Here is a 26,868-nt window from a genome sequence, read left to right as displayed (position 1 = left end):
AACATTTGTCCCTTCCTGCTCCGGATCCCAAATCGAGGCAAAACCTCAGAATCCCACTGTCGGATCCTGAGGTTTTGTCTCTGGCGCCAGTCCCATTGTATTCAAAGGGCTGACCGCTGATTGGCTGAGAAAGCCATCTGTCATGGCTCTCAGCAAATCAGCATGTCCGCATAGGCTACAATGGGGCAAGATGGATGCTCCCACCGCACTAATAGTCCTGCCTGCACTGCTGACACCCACACTGTCGACACTCCCACACTGTCGGCACCCCCGCACTGTCAACACTACTAGCAACCCTGCACTGAGGACACTGCCGGCACTCCTGCACTGAGGACACCTCTGGCACTCCCACATTGCCGACACTGCCGGCACCTCTGCACTGAGGACACCTCCAAACTCCTGCACTGCTGACAAAACCAGCACCCACACACTGCCGACACCTTCGCACAGAGGATGCAGTGCACACTGCCGACTCCCCTGTACAGAGGACACCAGTGGCACTCGCGCACTGCCGACAACACTGGCATTTCCCCACAGAGTTCACAACTGCCACCCCCGCACTCGCGACATAGCCAGAACCCCTACACATAGGACACCACTGGGACACCTGCACTGTTGACACTGCTGGCACCCCTGCAGTGAGGACACCATCAGCACCCCTGCACTGAGGACACTGCCGGCACCCCTACATTGCTGACAGTGCCTGAATCCCTTCCCGCTGCCTACAGCGCCAAAATACCCTCATTGAGGACACCGCTGGCACCCTCACACTGCCCCCACCCCAACAATGAGTACATTGCCGGCACCCCAACATTGACTATACCATCAACTGCCCCGCAATGAGGACCCCGACTTCATCAACCACTGCTGACACCACTGGCATACCCAAATTGAGGACACCTCTGCATCGAGGACACCCTCACACTGTGCACAACCCCACACTGAGGACAATGCCGACACTCCCAGCCACAGTAAGTGCACTATTGTTGTAACTGACCTGCACTGTACAGCATCTCGTACCGTATCTGACGCGCACTGTATCTGACCTTGCACTATAGCCAAACCACACTGTATGCTACCTGCACTGTATCCGACCCACATTGTAAACGGCAATGTATCCAAACCACACTGTATTCCACACTGTATCCAACACGCACTGTATCCAACCTAAACTGTAACCCGCTCTTTGTATCTGACCAGCGCTGTATTGTATTTGGATATTGCTTATGCAATTTATTTGTATTTAGTATGGATTCTGGTTTTCTGTTAATTATGTGAATTTACAGAAATGTTCTCCTTTATAGTTTTCTATAGTTTTATATATTTTATGATAGATTGACTTTATGCCCCATCCCCACTGTATCTCCTCCCATATTACCCACAGCTCCGCCCACCCCATGAGTTTCTGGACCTATTTTTCTGGAAAAATAGCACTGCACACACACACACGCATACTGTATATTTACATTAAAATATGTCTTTTAAGAGTGCATTGGCCCCCCTCAGTGTCATCAATAAATCAATATTCATACATCTATATTGCTGTGTTCTTGTTTTGAAAACTTCTGTGTAATCACCACGTCTATGCATCTACCTGTTGTTTTGTATCCTTTATGTGATATCTTTTGTTTGATCACCATTTGTTTCCCGATGGGATTACAACTTAAACTGTGATCACATTGAGCGGTGGTGTTTACTTATAGGGCCTAATTCAGACCTGGTCGCATGCAGGCTATTTTTTGCACTGCTGCGACCAGGTAATCACCACCTACAGGGGAGGGGATAAACGCTGTTCAGGGGTGCGATCGGCTGTACATATAGCTGCACAAACTGCACAGCCCAGGACTTACTCAGCCACTGCCGAGATCCGGGATGTTGCTGACATCAGGAACCCTCCCTGAAAATGGCCGGGCACACCTGCGTTTTCCGGACACTCCCAGAAAATGGTGAGTTGCCACCCACAAGCACCTTCTTCCTGTCAATCTTCTTGCGATCGCTAGTGCAATCGCTTTCTTCGTTCGTTTCGTCGCTGCCCGGCGACATCCTTCTTGGTCAATTTTTATTAGAATATCACAGGTCAAAGAGGATACCACGAGGATTCCACATCACTAATACACTTACCATTGGTAGAATCAATGCTGTATTTTGCACCAAGTGGTGCGAGGTTCTCAACAAGTGTTCCTTGGAACTGATCCTACTTGTGATAGAGGAAGTTGGTAATGAGCTGGTAAAGGTCCGTGAAGAGATCATTAAGTTTGAGAAGTCCAAATTGACCTCCTTGAAGAGTGATATGTCTGAGAACTGGTGTGAGAGAATACAAGCCCAAATTGATACTTATAGGGATGATCTTGTCTCCTTTAAAAGAAAAAAACTTCAGACTGTGACCAGTGATTATACCACCCATAATGTGTATCGGTGATTATCTGGAAACTGTTAGGGTCTCCTGCCCTGTGCTGCCACGTCGTCATGGCAACCGGGAGACAAGTGCTAGTGGAGTAACCTGAGCGCAGCTGATACTCCGGTTCGGGTCTTTTGCTGTGCAGTGGTTATAGGCTCTGTGCACGGCAGGGGATCCGGTGCTGGTTTTTGTGCTCACAGTCTGTGAGGTCTGAGTGGGGCGTGGACAGCACCTGCTTTATAAGGCCTCTTTTCAGGGTAAGCAGATGCTGCTGAATCTCTGTTGGTTAGTCAGTTCATGAAAGTTAGCCAGTACTGTGTAGCTTTGTATTTGTTTGTTGCTTACTGCAAATAGGCCTGGGGATTTGGTATTACACTCTGCCAATCCAGACCTAGCAGTAAGACTGGAGTCAGTCGTTTAGCTTGCTGGGGTTCTGTTATTACTCTGTGAACTTAGCAAGTTTGCGGCTGTATTCTAACACTTGCCTGTCTAATCCTGTCTCACTGTGCTAGGTGTCAGGGGTCAGTTTAGTGGCAGTAAGCTTAAACCTGTGCACTGCAAGTGAGAATCAGGATTGTGGAGGCTCTCCTTGTGTCTATCATTCCATCTCTGACCAAGGAGTTTACTGCCACACCCGTTGGTAACCCTTTAGGGTTTTGCTGTTGCCCTTAGCAACAGCATTTCGGGTTCTCTACGTATTAAAACACAACATCTTGCTTTTTACATCTGAGCAGTTCTAATACAAGGGAGATACCCAGTTCCTTAGCCTCTGGGCTTCTCTGTTCACTGTGTGTGTATTTTGTTACCCTATCACCTTCTGTGTACGTTATGTCATATTCCCCAGTTTGTCTGTGAGTCCATTTGTTTTGCATAACAGTTCAAACACCAGTACATTCCTGCAGACACTGGAGTGCATAACAGTTCTGACACTAGTACTTTCCTGCAGGCACTGGTGTGCATAACATATTCAGCAGCCTAATACTCCTGTTGAAATTTTGTGGGAATATGGAGCATACCCCTCAAAATACGTTGCAACAGGTGGTCGATCAGGTGCAGGTCCTGACTCGACAATTTAATGATTTGTCCATTAAAATGCACACCTCCCAGGCTGCTGGCGGAGCTCCCGCAGCAGCAGCACCTGCAGGGGTTAAGGAGCCGAAAGTAAATCTCCCGGATCGTTTTTCTGGAGATCGCTCGCAGTTCTTTTGTTTCAAGGAGAGCTGCAAGCTATACTTCCGGCTTAGGCCTCAGTCTTCTGGGTCGGAGATTCAGCGGGTGGGCATAGTGATTTCCTTGCTACAAGGAGACCCACAGGTCTGGGCATATGGGTTGCAGCCTGACTGTCCGTCGCTTAAAAGTGTTGATGCTTTTTTTACGGCACTGGGCATGTTGTATGATGACCCTGACAAGACGGCCTCAGCCGAGGCTCAGATTTCGATCCTTAAGCAAGGGCGAAGGCCAGTTGAGGTTTACTGTACGGAGTTTCGGAGGTTGGCCCATGATACCCAGTGGAATGACCCAGCCCTGAGACACCAGTACCGAAGAGGTCTTTCTAACCAGATAAAGGACCAATTGGTACAATATCCCTTGCCTGATAGCTTGGATCAGCTCATGCAGTTATCCATCCGGGTGGATAGACGGCTGAGAGAGCGTAGGCTTGAAAGGGAGACTGAGATTTCCTTCCTTCCCAAGGGAACCTCTGACTCTGAGGAATTTTCTGAGGAGCCTATGCAGATTGGGGCTACCCGCCTCTCCTCGCGTGAGAAGACGCGGAGGAGACAGCAGGGGTTGTGTTTGTACTGTGGGAATAAAGGTCATGTGGTAGTATCATGCCCAGAAAAGCCGGAAAACTTCAGGGCCTGAGGGTGATGGGAAATATCCTGTCAGGCCAGAAGTCAGAATTTCCCAAGAAGACTTTTATCATTCCGGTGACCTTGAAGATCCTCGGTCAAACTGTCAAGACTGAGGCCTTTGTGGACAGTGGGGCCGACGGGGTTTTTATGGACCGCCAATTCGCCCTAAAACACTCTGTTCCCTTAGTACCCTTGGCATCGGAAATTGAGATTTGTGGGTTAAACGGGGAACCATTATCCCAAGGTAAAATTACCTCTTGCACTAGCCAGATGTCTTTGTTTATTGGAGCCACACACTCTGAAAAATTGTCCTTTTATGTGACTGTCTGTACTTTTGCCCCATTGGTGTTGGGGTTACCCTGGTTAAGGGCCCACAATCCTCAATTTGACTGGGTCTCTGGGGAGATTCTTAGTTGGGGTACTGATTGTTTCAGGAGTTGCTTGAGCCTTCCAGTCAGGCTCTCGCAGCTAAGTTTGCCAGGATTGCCAGGGTGTTATGCAGATTTTGCGGACGTGTTCTCCAAAAAAGTTGCAGAGGTACTACCTCCCCATCGCCCCTATGACTGTGCCATTGATTTGTTGCCAAATGCTAAGCTTCCCAAGAGCAGGTTGTACTCCCTGTCACGTCCTGAGACTCAGGCTATGGCAGAGTACATTCAGGAGAACTTGGCTAAGGGATTTATCAGACCTTCACAGTCTCCAGTTGGGTCGGGGTTCTTCTTCGTGGGTAAAAAGGACGGTTCGTTGCGACCCTGCATCGACTTCAGGGAATTGAACCGTATCACGATTAAAAACTCATACCCACTGCCTCTCATTTCGGTCTTGTTTGACCAGCTTCGTACTGCCACCATTTTTTCTAAGATTGACCTACGCGGTGCGTACAATCTAATCCGAATAAGAGAGGGGGATGAATGGAAGACTGCCTTTAATACCCACTCAGGGCATTATGAATATTTGGTGATGCCTTTTGGGCTCTGTAATGCCCCGGCAGTCTTCCAGGATTTCATGAATGATGTGCTCAGGGAATATTTGGATAGATTCTTAGTTGTATACTTAGATGACATCCTAATCTTCTCCCATTCCCTGGAGGAACATCGGAAGCATGTACGCTTAGTCCTCCAGAAACTCAGAGACCACCGGCTTGGGGCGAAGCTGGAGAAGTGCGAATTTGAAGTTCAGCAAATCGCATTTCTAGGATATATTATCTCCCCAGAAGGTTTCCAAATGGAGGGTTCCAAGGTACAGGCAGTCCTGGATTGGGTGCAGCCCACTAGTTTGAAGGCGCTTCAGCGTTTCCTGGGCTTTGCAAATTTTTATAGACGATTTATCGCTGGATTTTCGTCTATAGTGGCGCCCTTGGTGGCACTCACTAAGAAAGGGGCGGATGTTGCTCACTGGTCTTGTGAGGCTAAAGCGGCTTTTGCCCGTCTCAAAAGGGCATTTGTTTCGGCCAAGGTGCTGCGACACCCAGATCCAGAGCGTCCTTTTGTGGTGGAGGTGGATGCCTCTGAGATGGGTATTGGGGCAGTGCTTTCTCAGATGGGAGTGTCTGATAATCGCCTTCATCCCTGTGCTTACTTTTCCCGTAAATTTTCGCCTGCCGAGATGAATTATGACGTGGGTAACCGGGAATTGTTGGCTATTAAGGATGCACTCGAGGAGTGGAGACACTGGCTTGAGGGGGCTAAGTTTGTGGTCTCAATTCTCACTGACCATAAGAATCTGGCATATTTAGAGTCAGCGAAGCGTCTCAATGCCAGGCAGGCACGATGGGCTTTGTTTTTTGCTCGCTTTAATTTTTTGATAACATATCGCCCTGGGTCAAAAAACATCAAGGCTGATGCGCTCTCGCGGAGTTTTGCTCCAATCCAGGAGACCACCGAGGAGCCGTTGCCCATTGTTTCCCCATCATGTATTAAAGTGGGCATTACCCAGGACCTCTTATCATTAGTCCTTAGAGCACAGGAGCAGGCTCCTCCAGACCTTCCGGTAGGTCTTTTGTTTGTGCCTCCTAGGTTAAGACAGCGAGTGTTCCTGGAATTCCATGCCAAGAAGTCGGCAGGTCACCCGGGTATTGCCAGAACTTGGGAGTTGCTATCTAGGGCGGTGTGGTGGCCCTCGGTGGCTAAGGATGTGGATCAGTGGGTTCGGGCATGTGACATCTGTGCCCGAAATAAGACTCCTAGAGGGGTTCCTGTTGGCCCATTACATCCACTCTCTATCCCATCTAAGCCATGGACCCACATTTCAATGGATTTTGTGGTGGACTTGCCCAAATCCTCGGGGATGACAGCCATCTGGGTTGTCGTTGACAGGTTTTCGAAGATGGCGCACTTCGTTCCACTGGTTGGGCTGCCATCAGCCAGACGCCTGTCTGAATTATTTATGCTGCATGTTGTGCGTCTCCACGGGTTGCCACTTGATGTGGTCTCTGACCGCGGATCCCAGTTTGTGGCCAAATTCTGGAGGGCATTTTGTTCCGATCTCCAGATTTCTGTCAGCTTGTCGTCAGGCTACCATCCGCAGTCTAATGGGCAGACTGAAAGGGTGAACCAGTCCTTGGAGCAGTTCCTCAGGTGTTATGTCTCCAAGTGTCAGACTGACTGGGTTGCTCATCTGTCCATGGCGGAGTTTGCCTATAACAACGCGGCTCACTCTGCTACAGGGATCTCTCCCTTCCTTTGTGTGTATGGGCATCATCCTAAGGCCAATTCTTTTGACCCCCTGGACTCCACGCCTGGTGGTTCCTCTGTGGTTTCGGTCCTTAGAGGTATTTGGCGGAAAGTGAAGAAAGCCCTTGTGTCTGTGTCATTAGTGACCAAAAGGGTTTTTGATAAGCGGAAAAGACCCTGCAGCTTCAAATTAGGAGACTTCGTCTGGTTGTCTACCAAGAATTTGAAGTTGAGACAGCCATCTCATAAGTTAGGGCCCCGGTTCATCGGCCCTTATAAGATCACCAGGGTTATCAATCCGGTGGCATTTCAGTTAGATCTACCCCGTTCTTTGGGTATCAATAAAACATTTCATTGTTCCCTTTTAAAACGGGCGATTAGTAATCCTTCTTCCAGTGGAAGACCTTCCCCTCTTCTGATACGTGGCCAGAGGGAGTTTGTTGTTGAAAGGATTCTTGACTCCAAGGTGGTTCGGGGTCGGCTGTCATTTTTGGTGCACTGGAAGGGGTATGGCCCGGAGGAGCGGTCGTGGGTGCGCAGTTGTGATCTTCATGCCCCCAGACTGATACGCTCTTTCTTCTCGCAGTTCCCCGATAAACCCGGTGGTAGGGGTTCTTTGACCCCTCGTCAGAGGGGGGGTACTGTTAGGGTCTCCTGCCCTGTGCTGCCACGTCGTCATGGCAACCGGGAGACAAGTGCTAGTGGAGTAACCTGAGCACAGCTGATACTCCGGTTCGGGTCTTTTGCTGTGCAGTGGTTATAGGCTCTGTGCACGGCAGGGGATCCGGTGCTGGTTTTTGTGCTCACAGTCTGTGAGGTCTGAGTGGGGCGTGGACAGCACCTGCTTTATAAGGCCTCTTTTCAGGGTAAGCAGATGCTGCTGAATCTCTGTTGGTTAGTCAGTTCATGAAAGTTAGCCAGTACTGTGTAGCTTTGTATTTGTTTGTTGCTTACTGCAAATAGGCCTGGGGATTTGGTATTACACTCTGCCAATCCAGACCTAGCAGTAAGACTGGAGTCAGTCATTTAGCTTGCTGGGGTTCTGTTATTACTCTGTGAACTTAGCAAGTTTGCGGCTGTATTCTAACACTTGCCTGTCTAATCCTGTCTCACTGTGCTAGGTGTCAGGGGTCAGTTTAGTGGCAGTAAGCTTAAACCTGTGCACTGCAAGTGAGAATCAGGATTGTGGAGGCTCTCCTTGTGTCTATCATTCCATCTCTGACCAAGGAGTTTACTGCCACACCCGTTGGTAACCCTTTAGGGTTTTGCTGTTGCCCTTAGCAACAGCATTTCGGGTTCTCTACGTATTAAAACACAACATCTTGCTTTTTACATCTGAGCAGTTCTAATACAAGGGAGATACCCAGTTCCTTAGCCTCTGGGCTTCTCTGTTCACTGTGTGTGTATTTTGTTACCCTATCACCTTCTGTGTACGTTATGTCATATTCCCCAGTTTGTCTGTGAGTCCATTTGTTTTGCATAACAGTTCAAACACCAGTACTTTCCTGCAGACACTGGAGTGCATAACAGTTCTGACACTAGTACTTTCCTGCAGGCACTGGTGTGCATAACAGAAACTCAAACGGTAGTAGAAGGCAGCTATCCTACCGGTCACATAAATTTAGGGTTCCATTTGGAATGGGATCCTCTTCATCACAGTCAGCCTCCGACTCAGAGAACTTTGCTCCACTCCCGCCGAGTGTTTTTTTAGGCCAGGATCAAGGGGAGCCTCAGGCCAGTCAGTGCTTCTGGAAGTTACGCACGCCACACCTGAGGAGAGGGGGGATTAAGGAGAAGGGTTTGGAGGAGATTAAGATGAGTTGTGTATTTAACCTGTCATGTTTTATCTGCAACAGAATATTCATTACTTGCACTAGGGTTGACATTTGTCCCTTCATCAAGGCATGACAGATCAAATGTAACTTTGTTGTCGATCACTATAAATTTGGCAGAAAGTGGAGATTACGAGAATTCTTCATGGATAAAATTGAGACAACAATGATAGACCAGAATGGTCCCTCCTCTTTTGTAAAACTAGGATATTTTGAGCCGCAAACAACTAGTATACAAACATATTTGAAAATGAGGACTGGTAATAGGAAAGGTTCTTTTGGTAATTTGACCCATAAACAGGTCAACTGGTAATAGGAAAGGTTCTTTTGGTAATTTGACCCATAAACAGAGACAAGCACTCAAATTCCTATGGGAAAATGACACGATAGTGATTTGCCCTGCTGATAAAGGCGGTGAAATTGTTATACAAAATGTGCATGACTATGATAAGGAAGTTGGTGGATGTGGAAACTTATAACAAGTGCCCAATGAATCCAATACCAGGGATTAAAGGAAAGGTTGATAATGTGATTGACATGGCGGTTTGGAGTGGCTGGCTCATGGAACAGGTTGCGTTATTTTTAAAGCTTCATTGTCCTGTTTGTCCATTGATTTAAACCCTGCCAAAGGTCCATAAGGCCATGGTGGATCCCCCTGGCAGACCCATAATTTCTGCTAGGGGTTCCTTGCTACAGCCTTTGGCTCTTTTTGTTGACAGTTTTTTGCAGGAATTGATCCCTCATAAACCGAGTTATCTTCGAGATATGAGTGATTTTCTAAAGTAGATACTTGGACTTGGGGAGATAGTGTGGGATGTATTACTTGCAACCTTAGATGTGTCCTTAATGTACACAAATATTCTACACTTAACTGGTATTAATGCAGTCAGGAAACTGTTGGTAAATTCAGGCAGACAGAGGCCCCCGAGTGAATGTATTCTTGAACTGCTTGAGCTGATTTTGGTGAATAACCATTTCATGTACCAAGGTAATTATTACATTCAATGCTCGAGTACCGCGATGGGCTCAAATGTGGCCCCAGCTTACATGGGTATCTTTATGCATGATTATGAGCCTGTTAACATCTTCCCAAAGTTTGGTAGAAAAAAATCATCTATTTTAAGAGATTTATTGATGATATATTTATGTTATGGAATGGCACTGAGGGGGACTTTAATTTGATGCTGGAGGAATTACATACCTTGGACTCAACTGCTCGGTTTACTGGACACTCTAACACTGAATCCATTAATTTTCTGGACGTAATGGTTTACCGTGAAGGTACTAGATTGGGAACCACCCTTTATAGGAAATAGACAGATAGAAATACCTTTTTACATGCTGCCAGTAACCACCCACCTACTTTGAAAGCAAGTCTCCCCATCTCGCAATTTATTAGGGTTCTCTGGAATAACACCAACCCAGCTACCGCAGACATACAGATTGCAGAGATGAAGGATCAATTCCTTGATAGAGGATAAAAGAGAGGAGTTGTCTCACTAAAGCTCAAGAAAGGTTTAATTGTAAATGCACAAAGAAGCATAACCGGATGATCTTTGTCACACACTATGATGACCTGTCGCCTGTGATTTCAAGAACCATCAAGAGCCAATGGCCCTTAATACACTCTGATCCAAGATTTGTACAATGGAAGAGCCACCTATGATGGCCTATAGGTGTGGCCATAATTTAAAACAAATTCTTATACAACCCACTTGACAATTTGGAGTGAAAGATAAAACATGGTTAAACTCCCAAAACTGGGCTGCTGTAAATGTGTGGGGTGTGTGACATGCCGCTCACTTTTACCTGGTAGCACTTTCCCGCATCCCCACACAGGGAAGCCTATTGGCATTTGATATAAGCTTCACTGTAGATTTAACTATGTAATATATATGCTGCTATGTCCCTGTGGTTTGGCTTATGTTGGGATGACTACCTGTGTTTTTTGCGAACTGATGGAGAACCACAGGAGCTCAATACACCAAGCAATATTTACTGGGGCCACCAACAAGCCTGTTGCACAGTTCCTGACAGCTGGTCACCAAGTATCAGCCCTCAGATGCAGGATGATTGATTGGGTACCAGCTCCAACTAGAGGAGGGGACCATGCCCTGATTTTGAGGAAGCTGGAGGTGAGGCGGATATATAAGCTTGGTACACTAGACCCTGATGGTCTTAATGAATCCAATTCGCTAACTATATGTGGTATTGCTATGTCTGAATTTTGTGTGAGGTGATTTTATCCGTGTATTCCTGGCTCCTGCTACCCTGTTGATACCATTTAGGGATATCTATTTAGCTTATAATACTGTTATAGATAGCGCCCACATTATATTGGAATGACATTAGGATTGCTCCTCTCTATTGTTCAGCCTGTACTTTTATACTGATTTCTATGGTTGCATGTCCTGGTTTATTACTTCCGATTGCAGCAAAATAGTTCCAAAGCAACCGGAAGTTGCTTGTGCATTCCACTGAGAAGGTTAGCGCTGTACCGCAAGAGATCCAGGTACTAATATAGAATGTACGGAGGGGTGTCTTTGAGTACAGTGTATTTGATTAAAGTCATGAGGCGCTATTATGTAGTTTAAACACTGGTATATATGTGTACATAGGAGCTGCTTGCATCTAACATCATAATGACGTTATTTGGTGCAATTTTTTGTAACAGGGATAGATAAGCAGCCGGCAAGACATGGCCAGATATAGGCCACAAGACCAATTCATGTGCGGTTTATGGAACACCGCAGGAATATTTAAAATAATTATGCAAAACATAGTGTGTCAAGACACTTTAATCAATCACACTCAGGGGACCAGAAAAGTCTATTGATCACTTGTATAGAACACATCGCACCCACACCTAGAGGGGCTGATAGGATCAACAAATTATGCAGTAGGGAAGTTTATTGGATGTTAAAATTAAATTCTTTATATCCAGATAGATTGAACAAAAGCATTGAATTGAATATTATACCTTGATAAACAGCTATCCGCCTCTCATCTTCCCCAATAAAATCTATGAAGAACCTCTATTCTTGACTTACCACTCACCATAAGGTCCCCCCCCCCAGTAGTCGTGGGGCTCCCCCCCCCTTATCTGTCCTCTTGAGGACTGTCAAGCTTCATCTATTTATTCTAAACAATTTGAATACACTATATCTTTGTCGACAGGGAGCCACTGGGGTGCCTGTGTACACACATATGCATACACATGCATGTGCATGCAATTTTATGTGCACACGTGTGATTGTGTCTGTGCACAGGCACCTGGTCGATATTGGTGGTATCTGCATTGGATGTATCACCCAGGTTTTTTCATTATTTAGTTAATATTTAGTGAAAGAGTACTGATCGTATTTTAGGATTATGATCATACTTATTCCCCCCTCTTACCACTTTGGATTTTCATATAAGTCCATAAACATTTTAGACTCAATGAGTATACATTTTAGACTCAAAGAGTATACAATATACAAATCCAAATAGACAAGTATGTAAATATGTAATAATATATTTGTGCCGTCAGAGATATGGAGCGCGGAGCCTCTGTTTGGGTCACCTGAAAGGGGGGCGTGGCTCTCCACACTGGCGTGGAATGCAGCGCTGCGTTCCGGGAATCCTAGATTGATTACAGCCCTAACACTAATAGGTTCCTTTGATCACGTGATCAGGACCAAGTCATGTGATCGGAGGCCTAATGAATGAAATGTTTAGTTTATTATGATTTATGTATCAATATGCTTCGTTTTTAATATACTATATGTTTGTTATGAATGTGACACAGTAGTGATGCCTTCTATATATAAAACATAATGTTTTGAGGACCGGTTTTAAGTTGATCAGATGAGCACAACAGATGCTTGGGATTAAGCCACCAAAGAGGGTTTATAAGCAGAGTCCAGTGACACTGGAAATATGCTCCTGAGGAAGCTGGCAGGGACTTTACCAGTGAAACGCGTTGAGCCTGCTTGTATGGATCCTATACCTATCATCTCCTCATCATCCTTTCTGGCACAAATTGGACTCACTTGGTACAACCGATTTCCTTAAACCAAGCATATCCTTGGAGCCAGATCTCTTTCCCTACTTCAAAATTGGATCTCCGAATCTTTGAGATACCTATGGGACTGCACCATACAGATCGGATAATACCATTGCTTCAGAAGGATAACTAACTTTTTGTGGAATGAGCCCTAGCCAGTATTGCAATACAGCATTTTATTGAGGAGGTTATCATTTTCCAACGAGCTACCTTTTATATTCATGTTTTATGTGATTTGTGGCAATTATCCCTCTTTTTTATGAATTTGTAATAAATTGTTATATTATATATTTTCATTGTGAAACGTCCATTTTAATTATTGGACTAACTGCTGGCACCAGTATAATTTTGTCTCTTTTTTTGTATATATCTACAGAGGTCTGACCACCTCTATACCGGCTGCCATTGACAGTGCACTCACACTTCCTATTTTGATGGCCAGATATACTGCTGGTGTTTATGGCTATGGATGGGACAGTTCTTACATGTGGCAGTGTCTCCTGATGATGGTTAGCACCTGTTCGAAAACATTTCAGAAAGAATCACTTATATTGGAAGAAGCTGAGTATATGCTGTCTGTACAATAAATCCTGTTTGCTTACTTATTGAAAAACTCTGGTGAGTGCTCCATTCGTTGTGTGTGTGTGTGTGTGTGTGTGTGTGTATATATATATGTATGTAAATATATATATATATATATTAGAGATGTGCGGAGGACACTTTTCATGTTTTGGCTTTGGATCTGGATCCCCGCTTGTGTTTTGGATCTGGATAGGTTTTGCCAAAACCACCCTTTCGGGTTTCGGTTTTGGATCTAGATGATTTTTGGGGGAAAAAACATAAAAATAGCTAAAATCACAGAATTTGGGGGTAATTTTGATCCTACGGTATTACTAACCTCAATAACATTCATTTCCATCCATTTCCAGACTATTCTGAACACCTCACAATATTGTTTTTAAGCCTAAAAGTTGCTGTATGACGAAGCTAAGCAACATAGATGTGCGGTACAAACACCTGGCCCTCTGGATTTATATGGCAGTACCACTGGACATATACGCAGTATCACTGGAATTATAAGGCAGTACCACTGGACATATACGCAGTATCACTGGAATTATAAGGCAGTACCACTGGACTTATACGGCAGTACCACTGGACTTATACGGCAGTACCACTGGACATATACGGCAGTACCACTGGACATATACGGCAGTATCACTGGACTTATACGGCAGTACCACTGGACATATATGGCAGTATCACTGTGACTGGACTGATGCAGCACAAGATTCCACCACTGGACTGATGCAGCACAACACAGCAGTGGAATGACACACATAACACAGAGCAGGTCGCCACACCACTTTCCCGCACAGACACTGACAGACACTGAGGAGAGAGACACGTCCTTTCGCTACAATCTCCAGGATTGGAGTGAAAATGGTGGCGATGCGCTGCTAATTATATGGAATCCAAAACCCGCAAGAATCTGACAGCGGGATGATGATGTTTTGCCTCGTTCTCGGTTCCAAGTCTGGCAGGAAGTCCCTAGCCGGTCTCAGGGACGGGCTCGTGACGTGAAGTTCGGGGGGGGTTCGATTCTCAGGGAACCAAACCCACTCATCCCTAATATATATACATATATAGGGTAAGAAATGGGTGCAGATGCACTATGCAATCACTACTGTAAATTACAATATATAATATATAATAAGAGGTTGTTAGCATATTATTGGCCACTGATATGGGCTTGCCCACCATGTCGAGGTCACATCTTTCGAGCAAGTCCCTAACACTTTGGGGTTCACATTGGGTTGCCCCAATGTGAACCCTAAAGTGTTAGGGACTTGCTTAATAGAGGTGACCTCGACGTGGTGAACAAGCCCATATCATTGGCCAATTATATGCTAACAACCTCTTATTATAAATTATATATTGGGCAACCATATACAGCTGCTCTGTATAATTTTATAGAATGCACTTTATAATTGTTACCTCAACACTGATTGGTCGCCATCTGCAACTTCTCCACTGACTTACTTTTCCACTCTTTTCTCTGCTTTAGAAATAGATCCCTAAATTACCTCTTACTTTGCTGGACATGTACATGTTGATGAGTAAGGAAATATTTGCTTCATAATTACTGTATGTTTCTTCAAACTGTGGACCTTATTCAGTAAGGCCTGCAATTTCTGCTAAGTAGCAGTTTCTGTAATCAAATAGTTGCCACCAGAAATTGAGAAAAAACGGTCATTGCAAAAATTGCGAATGCGCGGGCTGATCGCAGAATGATACGCAATTACTGGAACATCAAAGACTTTTCCTATCTGCGCCAGGCAAGTTTATCCACAACTTTTGCTACATAACAGGCTGGGAGTGGTCATCGCTGACATCAGAGGCCCGCCTTAAAAATGCGTGGGCATGGCTGCGTTTTTTTCAGACGCACCCAGAAAATGGCGGCTCTCCACCCAGAAACGCAGGCTTCCTATTAGTCAAACAGCGGCTGCATTGCGATCACAATCTGTACGCATTTTCAGTCACTATTTTTGCTAGCGTGTGCGCAATGCGAACGCTGCACATGCCCAGTCATTCCATAATCATCTGTATTGCAATTCGCAAATTTTCCTTACTGAATGCGTCCTCTATCTTTGAGCATATTCACTTTCAAGTGAAATGATGATCACAGGTACTATTCAACCATCTAAGACCAAGTGGGACTAAAAATAAAAATAGCCAAATATTTCACATTTTGACTCATCAGTCTAGAGCAGAGGTTCCCAAACTGTGTGCTGTGGCTCCCAGTGGTGCCTCGGGACACTTGCAGGGGTGCCATGGGTTGGTGGTCCAGGACTAATTCAAATTATTCATGGTCAATATAATAGGCAAAACCAGTGCTGGTGGCTGCCAATCATAAAATATGTATCCAAACAGAAGCAAATCTTGTCCATCACCACACAACTGACCCTAAGGATGACATATAAACGCGATCTACTTAATGTAATATTTCTTTCTAAATTTCTCAATAAGAAATTTTTGGCCTAGGGGTGCCGTGAAAAAAATTCTGATATTCTAGGGCGCCGTGATTCAAAAAAGTTTGGAAACCACTGGTCTAGAGCACCTGCTGCCATTTTTCTGCAACCCAGTTCCTATTTTTTTTGTTTTGTTGAGTTGAGACAAGGCCAAGCGACTCAACTATGGAACTGGGGTGCAGAAAAATGGCAGCAGGTGCTCTGGAATTATTAGTCACAATGTGAAATATTTGGCTGTAACAGAAGGCAGTTTTTGCACCGAAGGGCTGGAAGGCGGTACAACAATGAGTGTCTGCAGGAAACAGTGAAGCATGGTGGAGATTCCTTGCAAGTTTGGGGCTGCATTTCAGCAAATGGAGTTGGGGATTTGGTCAGGATTAATGGTGTCCTCAATGCTGAGAAATGCAGGCAGATACTTATCCGTCATGCAATGCCATCAGGGAGGCATCTAATTGGTAACAAATTTATTTTGCACTAGGACAACGACCACAAACATATAGCTAATGTCATTAAGAACTATCTTCAGCAGAGAGAAGAACAAGGAGTCCTGGAAGTGATATGGTCAGCACAAAGCCCTGATCTCAACATCATCAAGGCTGTCTGGGATTACAGTAAATCAAGAGACAGAAGGATTTGAGCAAGCCTACATCCACAGAAGATGTTTGGTTAGTTCTCCAAGATGTTTGGAACAACCTTCCTGCAGTGTTCCTCCAAAACTGCAAATGTACCTAGAAGAATTAATGCAGTTATGCTGTTTAAAAGGCAAAGGGTGGTAATACCAAATATTGATTTGCATCCACTTTGCATTTTGCTAATTGATAAAAAAAAACTATTAACACTACAAGTTTTGGAAGCATTTTTACTTTGCAGCATTTTTTGCACACCTGCCTAATAAATAAATAAATATATATATATATATATATATATATATATATACTGCTCAAAAAAATAAAGGGAACACTAAAATAACACATCCTAGATCTGAATGAATGAAATATTCTTATTAAATACTTTGTTCTTTTCATAGTTGAATGTGCTGACATATGTAAATATACACTGCTCAAAAAAATAAAGGGAATACTTAAACAACACAATGTAACTCCAAGTCAATCACACTTCTGTGAAATCAAACTGTCCACTTAGGAAGCAACACTTATTGACAATCAATTTCACATGCTGTTGTGCAAATGGAATTAGCAACAGGTGGGAATTATAGGCAATTAGCAAGACACCCCCAATAAAGGAGTTGTGCTGCAGGTGGTGACCACAGACCACTTCTCAGCTCCTATGCTTTCTGGCTGATGTTTTGGTCACTTTTGAAAGCTGGCGGTGCTTTCACTCTAGTGGTAGCATGAGACGGAGTCTACAACCCACACAAGTGGCTGAGGTAGTGCAGCTCATCCAGGATGGCACATCAATGTGAGCTGTGGCAAGAAGGTTTGCTGTGTCAGTCAGCATAGTGTCCAGAGCATGGAGGCGCTACCAGGAGACAGGCCAGTACATCAGGAGACGTGGAGGAGGCCGTTGGAGGGCAACAACCCAGCAGCAGGACCGCTACCTCCGCCCTTGTGCAAGGAGGAACAGGAGGAGCACTGCCAGAGCCCTGCAAAATGACCTCCAGCAAGCCACAAATGTGCATGTGTCTACTCAAACAATCAAAAATAGACTCCATAAGGGTGGTAAGAGGGCCCGACGTCCACAGGTGGGGGTTGTGCTTACAGCCCAACGCCGTGCAGGACGTTTGGCATTTGCCAGAGAACACCAAGATTGGCAAATTCGCCACTGGCGCCCTGTGCTCTTCACAGATGAAAGCAGGTTCTCACTGAGCACATGTGACAGACGTGACAGAGTCTGGAGACGCCAAGGAGAACAAACTGCTGCCTGCAACATCCTCCAGCATGACCGGTTTGGCAGTGGGTCAGTAATGGTGTGGGGTAGCACTTCTTTGGGGCGCCGCACAGCCCTCCATGTGCTTGCTAGAGGTAGCCTGACTGCCATTAGGTACCTATATGAGATCCCCAGGCCCCTTGTGAGACCATATGCTGGTGCGGTTGGCTCTGGGTTCCTCCTAATGCAAGACAATGCTAGACCTCATGTGGCTGGAGTGTGTCAGCAGTTCCTGCAAGATGAAGGCATTGATGCTATGGACTGGCCCGCCGTTCCCCAGACCTGAATCCAATGGAGCACATCATGGACATCATGTCTCGCGCCATCCACCAATGCCACGTTGCACCACAGACTGTGCAGGAGTTGGCGGATGATTTAGTCCTGGACTGGGAGAAGTTCCCTCAGGAGACCATCCGCACCTCATCAGGAGCATGCCCAGGCATTGTAGGGAGGTCATACAAGCACATGGAGGCCACACACACTACTGAGCCTCATTTTGACTTGTTTTAAGGACATTACATCAAAGTTGGATCAGCCTGTAGTGTGTTTTTCCACTTTAATTTTGAGTGTGAATCCAAATCCATACCTCCATGGGTTAATAAATTTGATTTCCATTGATACTTTTTGTGTGATTTTGTTGTCAGCACATTCAACTATGTAAAGAACAAAGTATTTAATAAGAAAATTTCATTCATTCAGATGTAGGATGTGTTAAGTGTTCCCTTTATTTTTTGAGCAGTATATATATATATATATATATATATATATATACTGTATATATATATATATATATATATATATACCACGCATAGTACTTATCTATTTACTCCACAGTTGGTCCGGCTCTCCATATTCAAATTATTACCGGCCCGGGTGCCCCCACACCTCTTGCAATAGAAATAGTCTCCACGTGCGGCACTCCTAGGCAAATAGCAGTCAACTCTTATATCGGCATATAGGGTAACGTTTCAGTGCCCCCTTCTTTTATTACATCGGCACTTTCATCAGACAGTCTGATGAAAGTGCCGATCTAATAAAAGAAGGGGGCACTGAAACGTTACCCTATATGCCGATATAAGAGTTGACTGCTATTTGCCTAGGAGTGCCGCACGTGGAGACTATTTATATATATACCACACACATTTGAAGTCTTTCATATGCAGTTTATTATATAAAATAACAGCCCTTAATTACTTGTCGCAGATTAGGGCATACAGTGCCCTCCACCATAATACCCCTGAAAGCAGGGGCGCATCTAGAGAGGAGGAAGCCCATGTGCAGATTCCGTCTAGGCCCCCTCCTCTCTAGTCAGCTGCGCTGTAAACTCTGTCCCAGAGTCTAGTGCACATACACAGATCTCCAGAAAAATGGTGTGGCAGCCATTTTCCCAGAGATTTCCTTACTGTGCATGCCGGAGATTTTGTTAGAGATGCTGCCACAGGTGGGGGACACTGGAGATGTGAGTATTTAAATGCATATGCGGTGTGCACCCTGCACCCATTGTAAATACGCCAGTGCCTCAAAGCACACAACACCTCCATATTACCCCCAGTACACACAGCGGCCCATTGGAAAATGGGTGTCTTGCTTCTTCCTGTAAAAAGAGCAGGGCGCTGGAGCCTCGGACAGTGTAGTGAGCGGAGGTGGCACAGCCTGGCAGTGACTCATGCTGGCGAGGAGGAGGAGAGCTGATACATGCAGGTCACTTTGAGTCAGTGGTAGGTTGGCTGGTCCTTTGGGAGGGGCCAGCCACTGTGAAGCAATGTCGGACTTACCCGTTATGTATGGTGCCCTGGCTAGGTCATTTGCTGTAGATTGCATTATGGGCAGCACAGCTGTCAGCAAACTTGCTGCACCACCAGGTACGAGCAGATTTTCCCAAATTCATTTAACCCTACAGTTTGAGACAGTTCAATATTAAGAGGGATATGTATCAAAGCTTGAAGAGAGATAAAGTTGAGAGAAAGAAAGTACTAACCAATCAGCTTCTGACTGTAATTTTACAGGTTGTGTTTGAAAACTGACAGTTGCATATGATTGGCTGGTACTTTTTCTCTCCCAACTATCTCCTGCCAAGGTTTGATACATCACCTCTGTATCATTTACAACAATTATGTAATGTATACTTTCTTTTATTTCAGATTTGCAATACTACGTTTAGTACTGGTCTCACAGGGCTAATACAAGCTACTTTCTTTAAACAAATGAGATAAGATAATCATTACAATCAGTTTTCATGCAGCCATTTGGTACTAGAAATCACTGTAAAGTGATATAAACAAATAATATACTGTACCAGTGCAGGTTATAGAAGGGACAGTCCATTCTGTTTGTTCTCATACAATGTTTTATAATATGCTGTACTATTAACTAAAAACAACCAATTCAATGAAAACGTAATTTCCAAATAAAAGAAATGTGTGTACTAGAGCTAAAGTAAAATGACACTTAGAACAAAGGAAAAGCAGATATATTTGCTACATTACAGCTCGGTTTCAGAGAATTATTCAATTTGTATTTTAGAAGCAGTATACTATTTGGGTGAGAGAGAAAAAAATACTGTATATACCATAAAACTTAAGATACAGTATTTGCACATTTACAGGTTGATGTAGAGTTTTGCAGATATATCTTGTTTATAGTCACTCTGAGGGTAACCGGTCTCTAGGTCGATACTGTCTAGGTCAACCACTATTGGTCGACAGTAAGTAGGTCAACATGGTATCTAGGTCGACAGGGACTCTAGGCCGACATGTTATAGGTCGACATGTCAAAAGATTGTGATGAGTTTTTCACATTTTTTTATGTCGTTTTCTCCGCACTGTGACTGGGATCCCCAATTGGTGCACCATGTCCCAATTAGTCTACCGTGGGGGTGGGAAGGGAGTGACATGTAAAAATACATCGTTTACAGCATAACTCTGGAATGCCTGGAGCAATTTACACCAAACTTGGTACACATATGTTTTACAATCTGAAAAAAATACTGTGGTGGTAAGACACCCCTAGCACCCCTAGGGGTGGGAATTAGGTGACATGTAAAAATCCATAGTTTTCAGCATAACTCTGGAATGCCTGGAGCAATTTACATCAAACTTCAAACACATATGATTAACAATCTGGAAAAAAATAATTTGGGGGTAAGACACCCCTAGCACCCCAAGGTAAACAAATTGATTTAATGATTATCACATTTTTACAAAGGGGGTTCTCCAGAAAAGAGTTCCTCTTAGTAAAAGCGAAGGCGATGGCAGAGCCCAGGATTTAAAATGTTGTTGTTAATCCAGTGTCAAAAATTCAATGTTCATTAATTTGGGTAAATAACTATACAACAGCAAGTAAAAGGTTGACTAGCACAGCAAAGAGAATATGGCAGATTATTCAGACAGATCCAGACCTTAACATATTATATGACCATTCCCTTCTGCCCTGCTATAAGTGGGTACTATGTAGTCCATACAGACATCTCTGGAATTGATAAAAATAAGGAACAACATTTTTTGATTAAAAAACCTGGTAATTATACTGTAAGTGCTTGGGTTGTACTACCTGTTCATACTTGGAGAGGGTATGCGTCATTAGGTCAACTAGACTTAGTTTGAAAGTCATTAGGTTGACCACTATTGGTCAACATGCATTAGGTCGACATGGTCACTAGGTCGACATGATCGTTAGGTTGACATGTACTATGTCGACATGGAAAAAGGTTGACATGAGTTTTTTTACCTTTTGTGGTGTCGTTTTCCTCGTAAAGTGACGGGGAACCCCAATTAGTGCACCATGTCCCCTCGCATGGCTCGCTTAGCTCGCCTTGCTTCGGGCAAGGTGCCTCGCTCTGCTACCACTGTGCTCAGCACAAGTTACTATTCCCAATCGTAGTCCATGTAGACCGTAAAGTATGAACAAGTTCAAAAAATGACAAAAAATTGTCTTGACGACCTAATGACCGTATCCCCTTGGGGACTTGTGATTATATAACCCACTCACAATCTGCCCCCCCAAAAAAAAATAAGACACATTTTCACCTATACTAGCTGTTTTGTAGTCTACTGTATGTGGGCCATATGTAACACTCACATGGTTGGCAGGGTATGTCTAAGTGGTTGAGATACTGTAGGTATCACAGTTGTTGGGTGGCTATGTGATGGATCTTTTCCCTGAAATGTTGTTCCTCTCACCTTGTCTTGAAATACCATGCTCAGAAATATAGGATAGATTAATACAAATCAGAAGTGGGTCAGCAATCCCAAAAAGAGATGTTTTAATTGAGCTGCAATGAACTCTGGATTGAAGAGGATTGGTTGATTATTTGACTTTGAATTTAAAGAATCACAAAAGAATTGGGTGTCAAGAAGAACAAGAGAAGACAATTTGCTACAGTTCTCACCACAAAAGATCATGCAGAATGCAGAAGACAATTGGATTGAATCACAGAAGAAGAATATAATTGGAAACACAAATCAACATAAAATAATTGCAATCATAAATAATAGCAACCAAGGATTAGCATTACATTCTACAGTATAATGTGGTGATGAGAACAATGGAAAACATGTTCAGTAATCATAAACAATACCTTTCTAGCTTTCCCTAGCCAAGGTACAAATATCTTTACTGGCAAATATCGTTGGAGCTCTGGTTAAAGACTGCTGTGCCACAGCATGTCAATGGAGAATTGGGCACACAGATGTATGGGGGATTCCTGGATCTGGATAATGTTATTTGTACTCGGTTCTTTTATCCAAAGAGAGTGTAGCTAGTGGAAGGGTTATGTCACTTGACAATGGCAACTCAATCAACAATGCGGGGCTTTGTATGGAACAAACTCACAGTTGCCAGACTTTACTGCATAGATCTCAGTCATTCAAAATAACTGTCTACCTTGTACTTGCAATAAACTCAGGGGGTAATTCAGATCTGATCGTAGATGTGCTACATTTAGCACATCTACGATCGGTTTCTCAGACATGTGGGGGGATGCCCAGCACAGGGCTAGTCCACCCTGCATGTCTGGCCTTACCCACCCCCTACCCCTACAAGGGTGCAGAAGCATCGCACAGCGACTGTTAGCATGCTGTTAGCCTCTCACTGGGCTTCTGGGGTGCGCACGCTCTCCACAAAGGTTTTCAGTCTGTGATCGCTGCTGCTGCTGCGATCCAGTCTGAATTACCCCCCAGGCTTTTCAGGACAAATATTTGCTTTGCACTTGCATAAAACTTAGTATTTGTTGCACCCCATTTTAGCTTCAAACATAAATGGAGTAAAAAGCAGAAGACTCTATTTGGGTAGCACTCAACTTCAGATAGACTTATAAGTTTAAATTCAAAGTGCTGATAAGATCAACATTTTTAATAGTTAAACATTAAGAATAGGGAGTTCCAAGTTTAACAGTATTGATGCATGTATTAAAACCAAAGTGAAAATATAAGCTAGAGTGTACAATTTTGATAGCCCAGGGCTATGATATTTAGTAGGCTGGACTTTATATATAATGGTCAGTGTAACACTGCAGCTGAGTGTTTTCTTTTTTAATGATATTCATATACTAGCATTTTATAACCATCATTTTTCCTGTGCATATCCCATAGGGAAAAAAAATGTTGCAGGGATTTGAATCATAGGACACACTGTAATGGTTCAAGTATTTTCTTTATATAATGTTCCCTACTAATGACAATTATCGGTGATAGGCGGTAGTGAATTGCAGTACCTGGGTATTCCTGGGTGGTCTCCCATCCAAGTACTAACCAGGCCCTCCACTGCTTAGCTTCCAAAATCAGATGAGATTGGGCATCTCCAATGGGGTATGGCCGCAAAAACTACATTTGCCCCTGATCCATATGGGCGGCAAACGTAGTCAGCTGTATACGGAGGTATAACGTGTATGCCTCGTGGAACGGATATCACAAAATAATTTTTCAAAAAATGTAACTCATATAAACCCCATTGGGAATGTGTTTGGTCTGCAAGAGTTGGTGGCAGGTAGCGGTAAATGTGACAGATTGTGAGTGTGCTCAGAGGATTCACAATACGTTCCTGTATGCACTTATGGTGTCTCACTTTTGCTTTTCTTCATCTTGCCATAAGGTATACGGTGGAGAATGAGAGAGTGAGGCACCTACAACAGTTTGGAAGAAAGATAAAGTAGAGCTGTCAAGAATGCAGTGACCGTCACAATCAGTCCTGTTGCTGATGCATTGCAGGACTCATACGGAACAAATCATACAGCATACGGCACGCTCTTATTTAGTTGCAGGTGTATCATGTATAACTAAGCAAGTGATACAAGGATGTGCACCGGAATCCCCTTACTTCATGCCACCATTCACATGCAGGGTTATTGCTTGGTAAAAGATATCATACTTACATAAAATGCCCACAGTAAATTTACAGTGTATAATGTTTGATCTCAAAAAAATATATATTGCAATGCAGCCAAATATATCAAAGGAACAATCTCATTGCTTTCACATGAAGGTAGTATATAATAGATTCCACTTGTCTATAATAATATCAACATTCGTCTATATCCTCAAAATATGGTGTTGCATATGACAAGAGGAAATCCAGAAAACATGTGTGGCTGCTTATATATTGAAGGTATATAGTATCAGGGTTAAACTGTGTATCTTCTGCACTGCATACACTGAGTAGACATGTATCTCATAAGACACTCATGTTGCCCAGAATGAATTCCGGGTATACACTGGTGAAAAATAAATATATGTGTTGTGGTGCGTACGATACCAGTGAACAAAGTTGATTCCTGTGTTGGTAATGCGGCCTTAGGTATACTGCTTTGCCTCCTTGAGAAAGTAATAACTACGGAGGTGCAGCAGTGATGCCGTGACTGCCTGGAATTCCCGACGAGCAGACTGTCCGGGGTTGGCTGTTCTGGTTACATATGCGCAACACGTGACCAATGCAAAGTGCCTGATGTACGTTTCACTGTATCGCTTGATCACAGACGGACGTATTTTAGCTTGCAAGATATGGCGTCCGCGCCTCTCAACAGGCCTGGTGGTGTCCGGTCCCTGGACGCAGGGTCTCAACATCCACTTCTCCAGCACTTGACTCTCCGACTGTACCTCGCTGCTCACACTTCTCTCACCGCCCAGCGCCCTGTGGCTGGCCTTGTTCTCAGCTCTCGCTTTGCAATGCCTGCATCTCCAGCACCTCCTGAATCCACACACCAGCTCCTCCTTCTGCTTCCCACAAGGCTCTCCTTCTCCAGAAGCTGCCTCTGTTCAATCACGTGACAAAGAAACATCAAAACATAGAATGTGACAGCAGATAAGAACCACTTGGCCCATCAAGTCTGTCCCTTTTTTTTACCATTTTTTTACCTCAAACCTTATTTGATACTAATTTCTTTGTAAGGATATCCTTATGTCTATACCATGCATGTTAAAATTGCTCTAATGTCTTAGCCTCTACCACCTCTGATGGGAGGCTATTCCACTTGTTCACTACTCTTTCTGTGAAGTAATTTTTTCTCAAATTTCTCCTGAACTTACCTCCCTCCAGTTTCAGTGCATGTCCTCATGTTCTAATACATTTGATTAATGTTTCCATCCTGGACTTTGTTAAAACCCTTGATATATTTGAACGTTTCTAACATGTCCCCCGTTTCCCTTCTCTGCTCCAAACTATAAATAATTATATTTTTTAGTCTTTCTGGATATGTTTTGTTATGTAGGCTATTCACCAATTTTGTTACCCTACTTTGTACATTCTAACATATTAATATCCTTCTGAAGAAATGGCCTCTAGAATTAACACAGTATTCTAGATGAGACCATACTAATGACCTATACAGTGGCATTATTACTTCTTTCTTTCTGCTGCTAATTCCTCTTTCTAAGCAACTAAGCATCTGACTAGACTTCCTCATTGCTTTGTTACATACATTGCTTACTTGCCTTTAAGTCACCAGAAATAGTGACTCTGAGATCCCTTTCATCCGCAGTAGTTTCTAGTATAGTGCCATTAATACTATACTTAACTTTTAGATTTTTGAGACCCAAGTGCATTTTCTGGCATTAAACTGTAATTACGATGATCTTGACCGGACTAAGGGCTCAGCTTAACTCCTGCTTTGCCAGTGCCTTCCTCTGCTGCTGCTGCGGATCGTTAAGTACTCTCAAAGAGTGCATGGCCCAACACCACAGCATGATCAAACAGGAGCTAGAAGGTAAGACTAGTAAGCAACCAGTGGAAAAGCACTTTAAATCCTTCAAATAATCTTTGTGCACTGCATTACAAAATGATAGATTGTGTCACGATTTCCCTGCATGGCTTAAATTAAATGTCTCCTAATTGTTTTTTGTAGCAGTGTATCAATATGTTCCTATTATAGGTGAAAACTGGGGAGTGTTTCAGGGGTGCATCAGACCACCCATTAGCCTAAAACACAGCTTTAGTAATTTCATTAGTGTCCTTCCAGTCAAGAATGCAGTTGCTGACTGGGAGGATGATAGCCCCATTGTAGCTTCCCGGCTCTGCCCCACCCCTGACCAAAGTTTTAGCAACCAATTGAATTATATTGTATGTGCATGGTGTGACATGATGACATCATGTCACACTCACGCCCATAAAAGCTCTTATGGCCGCCAAAGCAGAGGAGAAGCTTCTGTCCTCTCGAGTACCGACAGTACTGTAGCACCCTCCTGCGCTGTCCTCTGGCACTGTCCTCCCTCCCGCACTGTCCTCCTGCAGGGTGTGTACTTCGAACATTACTATACCCAGAGACTCATCAGCCTGAGGAGAAGAGTCATGCCCTCCCCCTTTCCACATTGTCTGACTCCCTGCCAGAGCCTCTGTCCTCCTGCAGGTTGCGCAGTAACAGCCATGTTAAGCAGCGATGACACCATCTGACTGGCTGGAACCGAAGGTTTTCTTCTCATGTCTTAGTCTACTAGACAAGGTTTGTTCCTATTCTGAAACACTGTATTAAGGGGTCGATTCAATTAGCTGGGATGTGCTGAACATTGCGATCAGGAATGGCCCATTGTGGGACCCCTATATCACTCCTAGCTCATAGAAACTCTCCGCTCATTTCAGCCTATGGTTATGTCACAGTGTGGGGCCGAGACTAGGGACAGAGCCCCCTACTGCCAGTTCCCACACTGTCACCACCCTGGCTG

At 44.1% G+C, this 26,868-nt stretch overlaps 1 pseudogene; it reads right to left on the bottom strand.

The window, feature by feature from the left end:
* Positions 1-23,420: 23,420 nt before the first annotated feature.
* LOC134931417 (5S ribosomal RNA) lies at positions 23,421-23,540 on the bottom strand (annotated as a pseudogene).
* Between the last annotated feature and the right edge of the window lie 3,328 nt (positions 23,541-26,868).

This window comes from Pseudophryne corroboree, chromosome 5 (genome assembly GCF_028390025.1).
Source record: "Pseudophryne corroboree isolate aPseCor3 chromosome 5, aPseCor3.hap2, whole genome shotgun sequence".
In the NCBI taxonomy this organism is placed as follows: domain Eukaryota; kingdom Metazoa; phylum Chordata; class Amphibia; order Anura; family Myobatrachidae; genus Pseudophryne; species Pseudophryne corroboree.
Note: the sequence above shows the minus strand (reverse complement) of the source record. Positions and strands in the feature narration are given on the sequence as shown.